Below are 19,620 nucleotides of genomic sequence, written 5' to 3' on the forward strand. Positions count from 1 at the left end.
GACATTTTAGTGGGGCCTGGTACTACATCATCAGCAAGTTCCATCAAGGTTCGGGGAATATCAGTTATTCCCCCCCTTAACAAATCTTGCCTATACCAATAACATGGCTCCCCTTCCCCACAGACCACCATATTGTCTCTGACTATGTGTACTTTCATTCCCCTCTCAGCGGAAATGACAGCCACATTCAATTTAGTCATTACATCACGTCCTAGTAAATTTACCCGACACAGCTTAGATATCAGGATGGGTATGGTTGCCTCTCATCCTGATTGGTAATGTTTTAGGGTTATTGGGGCTGATAACCTTTCAATAAATTGATGACCAGAGGCAGATCGCACTATGATTTTCTCCCCATCAATCCTGACTCCATCTGGCTTGTCTGTTGCACAGGTTGCTGTCCTGCAGGCTCCCGTATCACAAAGGAATTTAATTTTCATACCCATTACTGTCAATGTCAAATAAGGTTTCTGTTCCTGTTGAAGTGCTAAGTCAATAGTAGCCAATTCAAACACCTCGCAATTTGGATCAAAGGGTTCCTTAGTCTTCCCCCCACTAGAGTCTACTATTTCTCCCTCAAGGACTAGTCACACCTTATCTTCCTCTTCCTCACGCTCAAAGCTGGGGGATGGACTTCTCTCTCTTCTCTCTTTTCTCTCTTTTCTCTCCTGTCTGACTTTCTCTGCCCTTGTCCTGTACTCCTCTACCTCTGGCTCTTCCTCACCTTCATCTTCCCTTCCTCCTCCAGCCCCTTCTTCCTCATAGGGGGGTGGGGCCGGTGGGGGGCAACATTATTCCCCTGCATTCTCCTTCTCCTCCCTACGTATTCATCATCTGGATTTTCTCTCCATGCCTGGTCTGCCAAGTTTGGATATAACCTTTCTGCCCTCTGCTCTGGGGGAGGCACGGAGACCCTCAACCTTCACTTCTCTTTCCCTCTCACTCACTTCTCTTTTCTTCCTGCCTTCTTTCTTGGCTCTGTCCTGTCTGTTATTCTGCTCATGATGGATTGCATGTCTCTCTGAGGCTATTACACAATTCAGTTATTTTCCCAACATACTCTCTGTGATCGGCCCATGGCAAAAGTGTCCTCTGGGCATCCCCTGAAACCCAGTGCCCTCTAACGGCAGCCCAAACCTTACTATTCCTGTTTTGGGGTGGGTCATTCCTTCTACCGCTCTGGCCACGTCCTCTGTGTTCATGGCCTGTCGGCTAAATGGCATATTATTATTATTACTGTATACATCTAAGGTTGCTGGGGCCCCTTTCATTCCCCGCCAATAGATTAGGTAAGGCTATCAGTGGGTACTGGCCCCCTCCTACTCTCTCTCTCTCACTGCTTATTTCTCCTTTACACACCTTATGTATCTGTTTAAGCATGGATTCAAGTTTATCTGCGTCTAGACGTCCCTCAAAACCATACCTCTCCCTCCACCTGGTTACATAATGGAGATTTCTTCTATCCCTGGATTCCATTTTAATTACATCAAGTATTTCTCGTCCCCAGTAAATTCTGGGACCTCTTGTGAGGATTTGCCCCCATGGTTGGTACTGTTAAAAATCCCTTAGCCACCTCTTCTATATAACAAGTCAATTTAACAAGTAATTCAAAATAGCTTCACACAACAACACCTTGAATCACCCCTTCCTGTATATGTAATCTTGACTAGTCCCCCAGAATTATCTCATACTTTTACAGAGGGATTGATCCCCACAATGTAATCTTGATAATTCCTGACAGTCTCATACAACAGGAATGGGTTCTCCCTCCTCTATACAACCACCTGGAACCACCCCTTCCTGTATATGTAGTCTTGACTAGTCCCCCAGAATTATCTCATACTTTTACAGAGGGATTGATCCCCACAATGTAATCTTGATAATTCCTGACAGTCTCATACAACAGGAATGGGTTCTCCCTCCTCTATACAACCACCTGGAATTATTCATGTGACTTTTGAGCAAACATTAGGTCTCACACGTATACAACCTTACATGATTATTGGTGTTATATCGGTAACCTGGAGTTTATAAGGCTCCAGAACAGATAGAGTTACAGCAAAATCTACAGTTGTTTGTGACTTTTGACTTTACTAATATTATATTTCTCACACATGCTATTTTAATTCCTTCTGGTGTACTTTTTGTATTTGTTTAACTCTGATTATTTGTTGACTGTTCAATAATCTCTTACAGGTTACATCCCATAGGTGTACTTTTAATAGTTCCTTCTATTTCAACACCGGGTAGTTTCTTTTGGTAATGGCCTATTACCGTGAATCATTACGGACCCACCACCAGGTTGACTAGTCCCCCAGAATGATCTCCTACTCTACGGAGGAGTCTATCCTCACAATGTAATCTTGATAATTCCTGACAGTCAACCCCACATTTCACTTAAAATGGCTACGCATTGATCAATTTGCTACTTTTCAATATTTTAGCAAGTCCTCAAATCAATTTCACCAAGTTAATGAATAAAGACTACCGACCTTATCCTTGCAGCCGAGATTCAATGTAGGTTTGGATTCCGTCACCGTCTCTGTCATTAATCAGGTGTCCTCTGGCCTGTTTTAACCCTTAATGTCAAAGGGCAGGACTTTCTATTTACGAATGTATCATTCGCCCCGTCGACGGTTTTCAGAGTTACCTGGAATGACAGAAACAGGGTATTGGAGTCCGGCTCAGAAGGACCAAGCTGTTATGTGAATTATTTAACAAACTATTTTAGTGTCTCTGTGCGTCTCCCAAAAGGTTGTAAGTCTTTTGGGATTTAAGTAACGGCCAGAGTCCCGGTCTGCATAGTCAGAGATATTTATTCATTGAGAATTCTGTCATCACAATTTCAGAGTCCATCTTTTATACTCATACGTCATACAAAAATAAATCCCTCCCCTCTGTAGGCGGGCTGTAGTTTTCCACTCTAAAACTGCTCTACTGACCTTCAGTTCACACACACACACATATACACACACATGCATACACACATACATACACACACACACACACACACACACATATCCTACTCCCTGCATTACTCAGTTATTGCCGTTCTCACAATATTCTGCACCATGTTTTCATAACAGTTTCTCCCCTCCCTAAATTGGGAGGCCTCTTTATCTTAGTTTCTCAGTTGTCTTTGTTGTCTGGCCTAACTCTTACTCACATTGCTAAATAGTGGCTCAATGCCATAGCCTTTACTGGTCCTACACTCACACATTTCTAACACATTATACACAGTTTCAGGGTGTAATAATTAGTCATTAATCTATCAACTTCCTAAAAATGTGGCATTGTCTCCAGGCAGCACTGTAATAGTCGAGCCTACCAGGTCAAAGGTCATGCCCAGAAACATACTTGTGGGTAGAGTTATTACGCCTATGTGGGGAGATGGCTTGGTCCCTTTAAAGGTAGTAAACTGTTCAGATAAACATCTCACTCTAAGACGTAACATGAAGCTGGCCGATGTGTCTACATGCTTGGCTGTTGAGGATGCAACCATTTTTCAGGGCCTTCATGAGGTGAGGAAGACCCCAGTGGAACAGAAGCAGGATGACAATGGCTGCCACAACCTGAAACAAAGACTGTCTGATCTAGGATTAGGAGACATCGACATTGATGGATGCCAAGTGACTGACCAGTGGAAGGAGAAGCTTGTGAATACCATCAGAAAATATGAAGACATCTTCTCAAGACATAATCTGGACTGCGGAGAAGCCAGGAGTTCTGTTCACCGTATCCATCTGGTTGATGACAGACCCTTCCGCCTACCATACAGAAGGGTTCCGCCTGCTCATTACCTGAAGCTGAGGAAGGTATTAACAGATATGGAGGAAGTAGGCCTTATACGCAAGTCGGTTAGTGAGTATGAATCCCCTTTAGTCATGGTATGGAAGAAAGACGGGAGTCTGAGGTTATGCACTGACTTCAGGTGGATGAATGCACGAACGGTGAAGGACGCTCATCCCCTTCCTCATCAAGCAGATTGCCTCGCAGCCCTTGGTGGCAGTGCATTTTTCAGCACCATGGACTTGACCTCAGGATTTTATAACATTCCAGTTCATGAAGAGGACAAGAAGTACACAGCCTTTACCACACCGATGGGACTTTATGAGTACAATCGCATGCCACAAGGTCTGTGTAACAGCCCAGCCTCTTTCATGAGAATGATGTTAAGTATATTTGGGGACCTACATTTCTCAAATCTCCTTTGTTACCTAGATGACTTTTTGGTCTTTGCACCCACCGAGGAACTGGCTCTGCAGCGACTTGAAGTTGTGTTTAGCCGTCTAAGTGCCAACAATCTCAAACTAGCACCAAAGAAATGCCACTTCCTACGAAGAACAGTGAAATTCCTCTGACATATCATTAAAGAGGACGGTGTGTCAGTGGACGCTGAGAAGGTGGAGGCCATTGCCAAGATGAGCCAAGCTCAGCTGATGGAGGCAGACGGGTGTACTCCCTCTGCTCGGAGGCTGAAATCCTTCTTGGGTATGGTATTATATTACCAGCACTTCATTCCTGATTGTTCCTCCATAGCCAAGCCTTTGTATGCACGCACTGGGGGTCAAAAGAGAAGAGGAAGAGATGGGAGGAAGAAGGGCAACAGTGGGATTTTCCGGAAGCTGACACTATCAGATTGGACTGAGGAGTGTGGCATTGCATTCCAGAAGCTGAAGGATGCTCTTCTGAATTGTGTCGTGCTGGCTCACCCTGATTTTGAGAGGCCGTTCATTCTCTTCACTGACGCTTCTTTGGATGGTCTCGGGGCTGTGCTTTGTCAAGTGCCTGAAGGTGAAGATAAAGCAAGGCCTATAGCATTCACGAGCAAGACCCTGAGTAAGTCGCAGAGAAGGTATCCGGCACACAGACTTGAATTTCTAGCACTGAAATAGAGCGTGTGTGAGAAATTCAGTCACTGGCTTAAGGGGCACGAGTTCACTGTCTGGACAGATAGTAACCCGTTAACGTACATCATGACAAAACCCAAGCTGGACGCTTGCGAGCAAAGATGGGTTGCCAAGCTTGCACCGTACAACTTCGATTTGAAGCGTATCCCAGGCAGCAAGAATACAGTAGCAGATGCAATGAGCCGCGACCCCTTCGCAGTGACTGCCACGCGGAGACTGATGAGGGAGTCCTACCTAGCACTTCTGTCTGAGGCTGTTGGGACGCCAAATGATGATGTCCAAGATGCCTTACAGTGGGCTTCTTATCCCCAAGAGATAACCTCCTTGACCACTGCTGAAGTGAAAGCTATATGTTAGCTCCATATCGACTGGGAATGTTCAACTGAGATGCAAGCATTCCAGCTTGGTTCCAACATCCAACAGCTGCTTTCTCCTGGTATTGACACTTTGCCTGAACTCTCGCATGAGGAACTTCGAGGTCTCCAGGTTCCAAAAGTCAAGAACCACGGCATATCACCCTATGGGGAATGGAGAGACTGAACGCTTCAACAGGACTTTAGGCAGCATGCTCAGGAGTCTACCCCTGAAAACCAAGGAACATTGGCCTGAACAAATCCAGTCATTGACATTCGCCTATAATGCCACAGTTTACGAGACCACGGGCTATGCTCCATTCTTTCTCATGTTTGGTAGGGTCCCTCGGCTACCACTGGATGTGATATTCCACAATGTCTTGGACGACTCCAGTGTTGTGGATTGCAACATGTATGTCGAGACGCTGATCACTGGGCTGAAGGAAGCTATGAGTGTTGCCCAAAGGCACACTGACAAGCAACAGAGACGACAAGGTCGGGAGTACGACAAGCGGGTTAAAGGCATCAGTTTGTCCATGGGGGATCGTGTCCTCATCGCCAACAAGGATGAAAGGGACCGTCGCAAGTTGGCTGACAAGTGGAATCCCGAGATTTTCACAGTGACTTCAGTCAATCCACAAACTCACACATACAGAATCCAAGGCCGCGATGGCAGAGAGAAGGTGGTTCACAGAAATCTACTGCTGCAGGTTAACTTCCTGCCATTTGAAATTGATGATTCAGAGTACTTCAATGACAGTGATGCTGCAGGACTTTCGATCAATGTAGAGGCAGGAGAGGCCACGCATTCCGGTGATGGACTGGACAGGGAGGACTCTGGGGAGGAAAGTGCATCTTTGATGGCGGAGGATTCAAGCGATTACTCCGAGCTGTGGACATCGGATACAAAGACAGAACCAGAAGAACCTCGCTTGCCTGAGGAAAATGACCTGGGAAGCACTTCTGAGATCCTGGAGCTGATTCCTTCAAACCCTCCTCTGATCAATGATCTAAGGCCAGAACCACTGTTAGTCACCATGGCCCCTAGCCCAGTGGTGGGTCGCACAAGGGCGGGGAGGGTAGTTAAACCTGTCAAGAGACTAATTGAGTCAATCCCCCAGAAGGTGCAAGTTGAACATAGTACAGAGATATAGTACAGAATGACAGTTTATTTTACGGCTAAGAAGGTAGATTTAGTGTAAGAGGCACTATGCATCTAGGGGCAGTTGAAGGTCTGACCAACTTTCACTTGCCCTGAACCCTATGGGTAGCTTTGAGCTGAATTCAGAATTATGCCTTGAGCTTGGTAGATTATTTTGTTTCGTTTTACAAGGTTGGTGAAATTCAGGAGGGGTGAATGTAACAGTTGTTAAAGTACTTTGTGAATTTCACCATGTTCAGATATTAATATAGCATGTTGATTTGTTATTATGCATGCCTGCATCCTGGGAATAGGAGAGTGTGTACTTACGTTTTGCCCTGCGTGCTCGTGCTCAAATAATTTTGATGCACTATGAGAGAAAGAGGCAACAATGGGCAGCACCTATTTGTGCTCTACAAATGTTTTGTATTTTCTTTTGGATGCAGAGAGAATTCGGATTAATTCAAACAGCCTGATCTCCAAAGTCCACATCTATAGTCCCAATCAATCACACACAACGCAGAGATACAGCCGTGCAGTACAGTGCCGGTTACACTCCTGGTATTGGATATGACTGAAAAAGAATGCCTCACAGACATTCATACCTGAACCGCACCTTTCTTTGACAAGGTAGGGTACATGATCAGTGAATATATTTAATGTACAGGCTACAATGTGGGGATATCATGCTTGGTAATAACTACATGTATATAGGACATGCATCCTTGGCACAATAAAGTTAGATTATATTCTACTCAATCCATAAACTTCATTAATGCCATTCAGACTGTTTTGAAGTTGATACAACAGGCTGAGGTTTATAGCTAGGTTCTGAACTAATATTTATACCAAACGTTTTACACATATCGGCTACATAGCTAGCAACACATCCATAGGCATACAGGTATTTTTATCGTCCACTACACAATAAGAAAGAAAATGGTTAGCTAGCTACGTTACTTCAACTGCATTGCATGGGAAATATCAGCAAGGCAAGCTTACAAAATTGTCCATTCAATTTGCAGTAAATGCTAGCTGGATTCTTTACATCCACTGTTTCACAAGACTACAGCCTGGTTTGCTGGTTTTCTCATGAGTCCCTAAAACATTAAACAACACGAATTACAATGTCATACTCATGTCACAACAACATAAAGCTAGTTAGTTAGCTGGCTAATGTTAGCTAGTCAGCTAGCTTGCTAACTAGCGATTTTCGTAAATTAACTTTATGACAAAAAAATATGCATAATCGTTTGTCTCTACATGAACTAACACATTCCTCTAAACTGTAAATTTTTTGCATGAGTCGTTATGACGTTATAATTACTTACATTTGCTTCCATCCTAATATTTTTGTCAGCCATCTTTGTTGGAGAAAGTCTCCAGCGATGGGGTCGCATAGCGTCAAATTCGTCATGGGAACCACTCATATGATTGGTCATGCTGAACTTCTTCACCGCCTCCCACACCACGTTCTCACCGCCCAACGGTCCTCCGCTTCTCAACGCTTTTCTTCCATTATGGGAAGCGGTGATACACCGCGCGGCACTGCGTCCTAGTGTACACGGGAATGAGTGAATGGTGGGGAGTGGGAGGGCCAGAGGAGTGCGTGCATTGAGAGCACTGGTTGAGAGTGCTGCAAGCAGAAGCAGCTGAGTCACGGAGACAAGAGCAGCACGCGCGCCCGTCGTGACAACTTTTTACCAGTTGTAGGTAGGCTATTTAGATTGGTCATTATGGAGACACCCTTTTTCCATGAAATATTAACGCGCTAGAACTGATATAATGGCGACAAAGCATTGGAAAATGACTTTAGGCACAGTAGAGCTCTGCGTAGCCAGGCGCTAAAATAGAACTTGGTTCTATTTGTGACGCTCCACTCGCTGCAAGTCCCGCTTCTCCCATCTCCTCACTGGTTTTTAGGAGCATATACCCACGTAGGTGATCGAAAGTTGAACGGAGGTCCACACTCCACTCCAGTTGGTGGTGGTAATGCACCATAAAGTTGGTTGCCAACCGCCATATAAAGTCCAAAGAAGAAGAAGAAGCCTGAAGGAGGAGAGAACTAGAAACTCACTTGGTTTACCCTTTTATCTGTGGATTAATTGTTGGAGTAGAGGACCTTGTGCATTTCAGGTAAAATTACAACCCAATGTTTATATCCCAGGACAAATTAGCTACAACAGCAAGCTAGCTAGCTAAATTGCCATACATTTTTAATGGTTTTCGACCTGTCCCGAAGTTCAGAGTTCGTTTTGATATTTCAACCAGTGTGTCCTGATCACGTCTGGTGTGGGTGGACAAAATCAACATGTGCGCGATGGCGCACGCGGACGCACATGCGGTCTGGTCAGCATGTCATGCTCAGTTCTAGGGTCTGGAGCACTGCGCGAGTGGACATTTGAAATGGAGGTTATAGAACTCCCTCACATGCTTCTGTTATGGGAAAAAGTCCACAATGAAAATGACATTAAATGTGGAGAATGATAGGCTACATTTGCATATGTTGGCCATCAAGGAGGCTTTTAATTTCTATGCCATTGTAGCCTACTGTAGCCCTACCATTTGATTGTTAAATGTGTTGAAATGACGATATCACTAGAGTCATTGCAAATCAATTTGTGCCACTTGTGTAGCCTACCTGGAGCTGCCAAACGGATGGAATAAATAGCCTATAACTACGTTTGTTGTTGTAGCCTTGTTATTATGCAATTATTAATGGCAATGTTTAGTTAATTAAATGGGAAGTTATCAATTGTGATCATGGTCACAGCTCTATTGCAAATGTATCATTCTCCACATTTAATGTCAGTTTCATTGTGAACTTTTCCCTGAAATTAGATGTTGGCCTATCAGGGGCTATAGGCTACCTGCATCTAACTCAGCAAACCATGGCAAAGTTGAATTGCAATTATAAACCTAGATTTTAGTCAGTAGCCTATGCCTATTGAAATAACAAGTCAATCTCGCAAATAGGCAATTTTATAACGGTTTGTAGTCTTAACATCTGGCACATAATAACAGCACAATTGCCAGAAAATAGCCTAACATTCGTTTTTTGAAGTTCATCCAAGTGTGTCTTGCACAGAGATTTAGAGATCCTTTGTCCAACTTTAATCACTCAAACTCTCCTGTCGGATTTATCTATAGTTATGCACATGCCCAAACGGGATTTATTTAAGCAATAAGGCCCGACGGGGTGTGGTATATGGCCAATATACCACGGCTAAGGGCTGTTCTTATGCACGACGCAAGGCGGAGAGCCTGGATACAGCCCTTAGCCGTGGAATATTTGCCATATACCACAAACCCCTGAGGTCCCTTATTGCTATTATAAACTGGTTACCAACTTAATTAGAGCAGTAAATTATAAACCCGGGTGGTTTGAGCCCTGAATGCTGATTGGTTGAAAGCCATGGTATATCAGACTGTGTACCACAGGAATGACAAAATATGACTATTTACTATTCTAATTACGTTGTTAACCAGTTTATAATAGGATTAAGGCAGCTCAGGAGTTTGTGGTATATGGCCAAAATACAACAGTTAAGGGCTATGTACTAAGAACAGCCCTTAGCTGTGGTATATTGGCCATATACCACACCTCCTCTGCCTTATTGCTTAATCATAGCAGTCAAAACAAGTTAAATCGACATCCATTGATGGAAAATGATCTGGAGAGTTTAATAAGGGCGATTTATCTTTTCTCTTGCAACATATTCTTAAACTACTGTAGTGTAGTAGTGGCTCCCCTTTGAGTTGCATGTGTCATCTCACAGTCAAGAACAGGGAAGGCTTCAATTCGATTGTTTGTTAGTAGGCCTAAGAGGCAGATGTATGCAGCAGAACAAACTCCAACCACAGTTAATGACTAGTTTCAACAGCATAGCTAACTAGCTAGCTAGCTAACTAGCTGATTTACATAATCTACATTCACTATGATAGCTAAAATGTAATGTAAATGATAGCTGATAGCCCACCCCTCTTTGCCCTCTCTTTGAGCAGTAAACTATAAGCTTGCTTACAGTGGGAAATAAAGCAGAAAATAAAGCCAAATATGCTAAACAAATATATGTTGAAAATTGGCTACAGGAGCATTAGATAATTAGCTATGAATGTAAGAAATGTACATTGCCACTATAATATATTTGGAATTAGAATTATTTTGTTTTTGATGTCTTTAGAAAACCTTACATACCTCTGCAATGAGTCTTTGTTTAACAACTCTAAATCACACTTCATTCATAATTCATAGTTATATATTTCATAAGTTATATTAATTATTAATATATTTCTACCAAGATTAGTGAAAATCAAAACAGTCCGGTTTATTAAACTGTTCTGTTCTTGTTTGATTTTAAATGGTAAAACATTGTATCAAGAATGAAGAAAGAGATCAGCCATACAAAGGGTTAATATGGTTCCAGAGCACATACTGTATATAGCAGCACTGGGTGGGGAGGAGCATGTCAACTAAAGTTGATAGATTTATTGGACTGTATGTTGCGCACATGAGCAAACTCTCTCAAACTCTTTAGAAATTGGTCTTTCTTTTTTTGATACTACCGTTTTAACTACAGACGAAATCAGAGAATGCGCCCACACTCTCACACATACACAGACAGGTGAGATGAGATTTACAAGTACCGATAATTTTTAATGTGTTAATTCTACTTCCTGATTTTTTTCTATCTACAGTACCTATGTTTATCTCACTTTGGTAATTTAGCAAGTTTATACCGAATTTATCACAACTTTAATCAAGCTGATGACACTAAAACTATCGAGAGCTGACTCCTTCCAGGAAATGATTTACAGTTTGACTTTCTCTGTCTAGATATGGCTTCCTCCAGCAGTCTCCTGTCTGAAGAGCAGTTCCTGTGCTCTATCTGTCTGGATGTGTTCACTGAGCCAGTCTCCACTTCATGTGGACACAACTTCTGCATTGCCTGTGTCACAAAGTACTGGGATACCAATGACCTGTGTCAGTGTCCACTGTGTAAGGAGACATTCTACACACGACCTGAGCTTCGTGTCAACACAACGTTCAGAGAGGTTGTAGATAATTTTAAAAGGATGACAGACAGAGGTAAAGATGATTGCCCTGCCAATCCCGGAAAAGTGACCTGTGATGTCTGCACTGGGACGAAGCTCAAGGCCCTGAAGTCCTGCCTGGTGTGTCTGGCCTCTTACTGTGAGACTCACCTGGAGCCTCATCAGATAGCCCCACCCTTAAAGAGACACAAACTGATTGACCCCGTGGAGAACCTGGAAGACAGGATCTGTAAGAAACATGACAGACTCCTGGAGCTGTTCTGTAGGACTGACCAGACGTGTGTGTGTCAGTTCTGCACTGAGGCAGACCACAAGACTCATGACACTGTCCCTATAGAGGAAGAGTGTGCAGAGAGGAAGGCTCAGCTGGGGAAAACGGAGGCAGAATTGCAGCAGATTATCCAGGAGCGACTGCAGAAGCTAAAGGAGATCAAACACTCAGTAGAGCTCAGCAAGAGAGATGCAAAGAGAGAGATAGCAGACAGCATGCAGGTATTCACTGCTCTGGTGCGATCCATTGAGAAAAGGCAGGTTGAGCTCATTGAGGTGATTGAGGAGAAGCAGAAAGCAGCAGAGAGGCAGGCTGAAGGGCTCATTAAAGAGCTGGAGCATGAAATCACTGAGCTGAAGAGGAGAAGCACTGAGCTGGAGCAGCTCCACACACCAAGGACCACCTCAAAATTCTCCAGAGCTTCACATCCCTAGTGTGCACCCCTCCATCCACCAAGGACTGGTCTGAGATCAGCGTTCACAGTGATCTGTGTGTAGGGACTGTGAGGAGAGCTGTGTCTCAGCTGGAGGAAACGCTGAATAAAGAGATGGAGAAGCTGCTGCCTGAAGTCAAACTGAAGAGGATTCAGCAGTATGCAGTGGATGTTACTCTGGACCCTGATACAGCACATCCCGATCTCATCCTGTCTGAGGATGGGAAACAAGTGAGATGTGGAGACATACCACAGAATCTTCCTGACAATCCAAAAAGGTTTGATCGTTTTGCCATTGTCCTTGGAAAGGATTGCTTCTCCTCAGGGAGATTTTACTATGAGGTGATTGTTAAGGGGAAGACTAAGTGGACTTTAGGAGTGGCCAGAGAGTCCATAGTCAGGAAGGGGAATATCTCACTGAGTCCTGAAGATGGACTCTGGACTGTGTTCCTAAGGATGTGAATGTGTACAAAGCCGGGACCTACCCCCATTTCGTCCTCTCCCTGAGCGAGAAGCCCCAGCAGGTGGGGGTGTTTGTGGACTATGAGGAGGGTGAGGTCTCTTTTTATGATGTGGAGACCTGGTCTCATATCTACTCTTTCACTGGCTGCACCTTTACTGAGAAACTATATCCATTATTCAGCCCCTGTAATAATGCTGGTGGTAAAAACCTAGCCCCTCTCATCATTTCTCCTGTCAACCACACAGACTGATTAAACGATGGAGAGGAAACGGTTTTCCACAACAAGTCATTTACAATTTATATCTACAAATCATTGCATGTATAAATATATTTATACATATATTTAGTCAGGTTGACATGTCATATGATTAGAATGTCCATGGATGTCCTCTGAAATTGTGTCATCAAATGAAAATGGAAACTGTGTACATCTTAATATAAATAATAAATGCTTGCATTTGCTGAAAATTAACATTATCAACTGGAATGACCTTAAATAATAAGTAATTGAAAATAAATGATGTTGCTTTTTAATTATTAATATATTTGACCTCTAATGCTGAACTGCCCTTGAGCAAGGCAGTTAACCCCCAACACCAACTGCTCCCCGGGCACTGATGAAGTGGATGTCGATTAAGACAGTCCCCCGCATCTCTCTGATTCATCATGAAGTGCTTTGAGAGGCTAGTTAAGGATCATATCACCTCTACCTTACCTGACACCCTAGACCCACTTCAATTTGCATACCGCCCCAATAGATCCACAGACGATGCAATCACCATCGCACTGCACACTGCCCTATCCCATCTGAACAAGAGGAATACCTATGTAAGAATGCTGTTCATTGACTATAGCTCAGCCTTCAACACCATAGTACCCTCCAAGCTCATCATTAAACCCGGGGCCCCTGGGTCTGAACCCTGCCCTGTGCAACAGGGGCCCCACAAGTGTGCATGCTCAGCCCCTCCTGTACTCCCTTTTCACCCACGACTGCGTGGCCACGCACTCCTCCAACTCAATCATCAAGTTTGCAGACAACACAACAGTAGTATGCCTGATTATCAACAATGACGAGACAGCCTACAGGGAGGAGGTGAGGGCCCTGGCGGAGTGGTGCCAGGAAAATAACCTCTCCCTCAACATCAACAAACGAAGTAGCTGATTGTGGACTTCAGGAAACAGCAGAGGGAGCACGCCCCTATACACATCAACGGGACCGCAGTGGAGAAGGTGAAAAGCTTCAAGTTCCTCGCCGTACACATCACTGACAATCTGAAATGGTCCACCCACACAGACAGTGTGGTGAAGATGGCGCAACAGCGCCTCTTCGACCTCAGGAGGCTGAAGAAATTTGGCTTGGCCCCTAAGATCCTCACAAACCTTTACAGATGCACAATTGAGTGCATCCTGTCGGCTGTATCACCACCTGGTATGGCAACAGCACCGCCCGCAACCGCAACCGCAGGGCTCTCCAGAGGGTGGTGCGGTCTACCCAACGCATCACCGGGGGCACACTGCCTGCCCTACAGGACACTTACAGCACCCGATGTCACAGGAAGGCCAAAAAGATCATCAAGGACATCAACCACCCGAGCCACGGCCTGTTCACCCCGCTATCATCCAGAAGGTGAGGTCAGTACAGGTGCATCAAAGCTGAAACCGAGAGACTGAAAACAGCTTCTATCTCAAGGCTATCAGACTGTTAAATAGCCATCACTAGCCGGCTACCACCCGGTTACTCAACCCTGCACCTTAGAGGCTGCTGCCCTATGTACATAGACATGGAATCACTGGTCACTTGAATAATAGGACACTAGTCACGTTAATAATGTTTACATACTGCTTCACTTATTTCATATGTATATACTGTATTCTATTCTACTGTATTTTAGTCAATGGCACTCCGACATTGCTCATCCTAATATTTATATATTTCTTAATTCCATTCTTTTACTTTTAGATTTGTGTGTATTGTTGTGAACTGTTAGATAGTACTGCACAGTTGGAGCTAGGAACACAAGCATTTCGCTACACCCACAATAACATCTGCTAAATATGTGACCAATACAATTTGATTTGATTTGATTCAGAGGGGTTGGGTTAAATGAGGAAGACACATTTCGGTTGAATGCATTCAGTTGTGTAACTGAATAGGTATCCCCTTTTCCCTTCATTGACAGAAGAAAAACTATCCCTCAAAGTGATACTCATTTTCTCAACCTCTTATTCTCTCTTTAAGTGAATCTGATAAAGCAAAGCACATCCTTAGCCTTTGAATTGATGTAGGAGGTAGGTGAATGAGATAAAGCACATACTCAGTCTTTAAGCTGGTTCTTGATACTGTATAAGCAAATATGATAAAGGACATACTTAGCCTTTGAGCTGGTTCCACAGTTGTGGATGTAGATGAGAACCATAAACTACATACTTTCCCTTTAAGCTGGCTGTGGATCTAAGACAGTCAATATGATAAAGGACATACTTTTCCTTTGAGCTGGTTGTGGATGTAGGTGAGGATGAGGCGAGTAATCTCCACCATTACATTTTACATTTTAGTCATTTAGCAGACGCTCTTATCCAGAGCGACTTACAGTTAGTGAATACATATTTTTTTATACTGGCCCCCCGTGGGAATCGAACCCACAACCCTGGCGTTGCAAACGCCATGCTCTATCAACTGAGCTACATCCCTGCCGGCCATTCCCTCCCCTACCCTGGACGACGCTGGGCCAATTGTGCGCCGCCCATGAGTCTCCCGGTCGCGGCCGGCTGCGACAGAGCCTGGATTCGAACCAGGATCTCTAGTGGCACAGTTAGCACTGCGATGCAGTGCCTTAGACCACTGCGCCATGGTGATGATGATGAAGGAGCCTTTGGCCACGGTGCCCAGGTGGTAGCGGGCCAGATGCAGCATGGGGGTCAGTTGCAGCTGAAAAGACGAGTTAGAAATAGTGATACAAGACAGACCTGTGTTCAACTAGTTTTTGTTTTCTTTCAGATACTTTGAGTGTTTGATTGTATGGAGTGCCAGAGTGGTGGGGTTTACACTTTTGGGATCATTTTATTGGTTTCATTGCACCAGGCAAGCTCAATCAAGTGCAGCTAACGTATTTGAAAAACAAATACTTTGTTCCCTGTTCTGATACAGGGCTATTTCCAAGTGAACATTTCATCACATTTCATCACATAGCATGTCTTTACATTTACCACAACACTCTCTCCTGACCTGGTGAAGTAGTAGTTGACGCTGATTCGGTGAGTGGGTTTATAAGGAAGTGTATAGGAGATGTTGTACCCACTGTGACTATTAAAACCTACCCTAACCAGAAACTGTGGATAGATGGCAGCATTCACGAAAAACTGAAAGCACGAACCACCGCATTTAACCATGGCAAGGTGACGGGGAATATGGCAGAATACAAACAGAGTGGTCGTTACCTCCGCAAGGCAATCAAACAGGCAAAATGTCAATAACGAGACAAAGTGTAATCGCAATTCAACGGCTCAGACACGAGACATATGTGGCAGGGCTTACAGACAATCACGGACTACAATAGGAAAATCAGCCACGTTGCAGACACCGACGTCTTGCTGTCAGACCAGCTAAACAAGTTCTTTGCCCACTTTGAGGATAACACAGTGCCACCGATGCGGCCAGCCACCAAGGACTGTGGGCTCTCCTTCTCCGTGGCCGACGTGAGTAAGACATTTAAACGTGTTAACCCTCGCAAGGCTGCCGGCCCAGACGTCATTCCTAGCTGCATCCTCAGAGCATGCGCAGACCAGCTGGCTGGTGTGTTTACAGACATATTCAATCTCTCCCTATCCCAGTCTGCTGTCCCCACATGCTTCAAGATGGCCACCATTGTTCCTACCCAGGAATGCAAAGGTAACTGAACTAAATGACTATCGCCCGGTAGCACTCACTTCTGTCATCATGAAGTGCTTTGAGAGACTAGTCAAGGATCATATTACCTCCACCTTACCTGTCACCCTAGACCCACTTCAATTTGCTTACCGCCCCAATAGGTCCACAGACGATGCACACTGCCCTATCCCATCTGGACAAGAGGAATACCTATGTAAGAATGCTGTTCATTGACAATAGCTCAGCATTCAACATCATAGTACCCTCCAAGCTCATCATTAAGTTTGAGGCCTTGGGTCTCAACCCCGCCCTGTGCAATTGGGTCCTGGACTTCCTGACGGGCCACCCCCAGGTGGTGAAGGTAGGAAACAACATCTCCACTTCGCTGATCCTCAACACTGGGGCCCCACAAGGGTGTGTGCTCAGCCCCCTCCTGTACTCCCTGTTCACCCATGACTGCGTAGCCATGCACGCCTCCAACTCAATCATCAAGTTTGCAGACGACACAACAGTAGTAAGCTTGATTACCAACAATGATGAGACAGCCTACAGGGAGGAGGTGAGGGCTCTCGGAGAGTGGTGTCAGGAAAATAACCTCTCACTCAACGTCAACAAAACAAAGGAGATGATTGTGGACTTCAGGAAACAGCAGAGGGAGTACCCCTCTATCCACATCGACGGGACAGCAGTGGAGAAGGTGGAAAGTTTTAAGTTCCTCAGCGTACACATCACTGACAAACTGAAATGGTCCACCCACCCAGACAGTGTGGTGAAGAAGGCGCAACAGCGTCTCTTCAACCTCAGGAGGCTGAAGAAATTTGGCCTGTCACCTAAAACCCTCACAAACATTTACAGATGCACAATTGAGAGCATCCTGTCGGGCTGTATCACCGCCTGGTACGGCAACTGCACCGCCCACAACCGCAGGGCTCTCCAGAGGGTGGTGCGATCTGCACAACGCATCACCGGGGGCAAACTACCTGCCCTCCAGGACACCTACAGCACCCGATGTCACAGGAAGGGCAAAAATATAATCAAGGACAACTACCACCCGAGCCACTGCCTGTTCACCCAGCTATCATCCAAAAGGCGAGGTCAGTACAGGTGCATCAAAGCTGGGACCGAGAGACTGAAAAACAGCTTATATCTCAAGGCCATCAGACTGTTAAACAGCCATCACTAGCACAGAGAGGCTGCTGCCTACATACAGACTTGAAAATCACTGGCCACTTTAATAAATGGAACACTAGTCACTTTAATAATGCCACTTTAATAATGTTTACATATCTTGCATTACCCATCTCATATGTATATACTGTATTCTATACTATCTATTGCATCTTAGCCTATGCCACTCTGATAATGACATTGGTCATCCATATATTTATATATTCTTATTCCATTCCTTTACTTAGATTTTTGTGTATTAGGTTTTTGTTGTGGAACTGTTAGATATTACTTGCTAGATATTGCTGCACTGTCAGAACTAGAAGCACAAGCATTTCGCTAAACTCGCAATAACGTGTATGTGACCAATACATTTGATTTCATTTGATTTGATTTTGACTACAGCTCCGGCCACGGTCATCTGCTGGCAGGCCAAGATGAACTGACTGATCCAGATGTATTTATTTTTATTTAACCAGGAAAAGCCTATTGAGGCAAAGAGTCTCTTTTACAAGGGAGACTTGGCCAAAAAGGCAGCAGCTAACATTACAACATTTTAACATACAATTAGTACAACAATACGATCTGGCCTACAGGAAGCATTTACACTCCTTCTGAACAGAGTTTTTTTTACCAGAGTTTTAAACTCACTGAGAGGAACAGATGAAGCCCACAGTATGGTACCATAACATGTACTGACACGGTACTCCACCATCCCTGTCTCCTCACTCTGCACTGGGCTGTCTAGAGGGGTTTACACACAGTCAAGGTTAGGGGTCAATCTCCTCATTCTCTACTGGGGTCGTATTGGATAGGACATAATAGGCAGGGCTAAGGGCCGATCACACCTGAATTGTAATAATTTTGTGACTTGAAAAGCTCCTGGTAGAAAAAGTATTGAAACATTTTCAATTAGTCAAATCCAAATACTTATAGCAATAATATAGCAAGGTGGCGCCATTTTACAACAAAAAAAGACTTCAGCCCAAATTAGTTTGATATGGACCCTCTCTTATTCAATCTTATCTGGTTTATCAGACTCTGACACAATAACATCCACACACAGCCAAAAGACACAGGAAAATAGTGGGCAGACAAAAATGTGCTAAAATGTGACGCTTTGTATTTAAGGATGCTCTTTGTTGTTGATGATGAAGCAGACCATGAAGGGAGTCGTTTGAAACAAACCGTTTCTTTGACTCTGTGCCGGAACTGCCATCCACAGCCAAGAATCCAAATAAGAGTGGCTGTTTGAGTCGTGTCTGTGGCAAAGCAGGGGAAGAGCATGTCCATCACGATCTTAAAGACGAACAGAAGCAGTTGGCCACGGTGAACAGGTAGACGATTAGCAGGGGCAGCACCCACACCGTGTAGTCCCCCTACAGAGACTACACACAGACAGGGTTAGTGGTCGCTCTACAGGGCTCCCTATTGGAACACACAGCTAAGGTTAGGGGTCAATCTTCTCATTCTTTACTGGTGCTCTATTGGGGCACACCACATAATAGTCAGGGTTAGGGGCCAATACCACCTGAATTTAATTCATGGATCATGATTTTGTGACTGGAAAGCTCCTGGTAGAATTTAATAGACTGGAGTTAAATGGAAATCCTGATAGTTACAATACAGCAAGGTGGCGCCATTTTGCAACAAAAACAATACTTAAGCTCAGATGAGTTTGGTATGGACTCTCTTTTTCAATGTTTTCTGGTTTATCACACTAAAACACAACAACATCCATGCATAGCCAAAAGGCACGCAGGGAGAAATAGTGGGTAGACCAAAATTCAACAAAAATGCTTTGTATTTGAGGTTGTTCTGTTGTTGTTGATGATGGATAACATGAAGAGAGTGGGTCGATTTCAGAGATAATTTGTTTCTTTGACTGTGACCGAGCTGCCACACAGCACCAGACTGACCCAAGAATCCAAATAAGAGTGGGGCTTGAGTCATGCCACT

At 44.3% G+C, this 19,620-nt stretch overlaps 1 pseudogene; it reads left to right on the plus strand.

Annotated features, from left to right (window-relative positions):
- The first annotated feature begins 8,103 nt into the window (after positions 1–8,103).
- LOC121564491 lies at positions 8,104–13,112 on the plus strand (annotated as a pseudogene).
- The last annotated feature ends 6,508 nt before the right edge of the window (positions 13,113–19,620 follow it).

Source organism: Coregonus clupeaformis, unplaced genomic scaffold (genome assembly GCF_020615455.1).
Source record: "Coregonus clupeaformis isolate EN_2021a unplaced genomic scaffold, ASM2061545v1 scaf0623, whole genome shotgun sequence".
Lineage (NCBI taxonomy): Eukaryota > Metazoa > Chordata > Actinopteri > Salmoniformes > Salmonidae > Coregonus > Coregonus clupeaformis.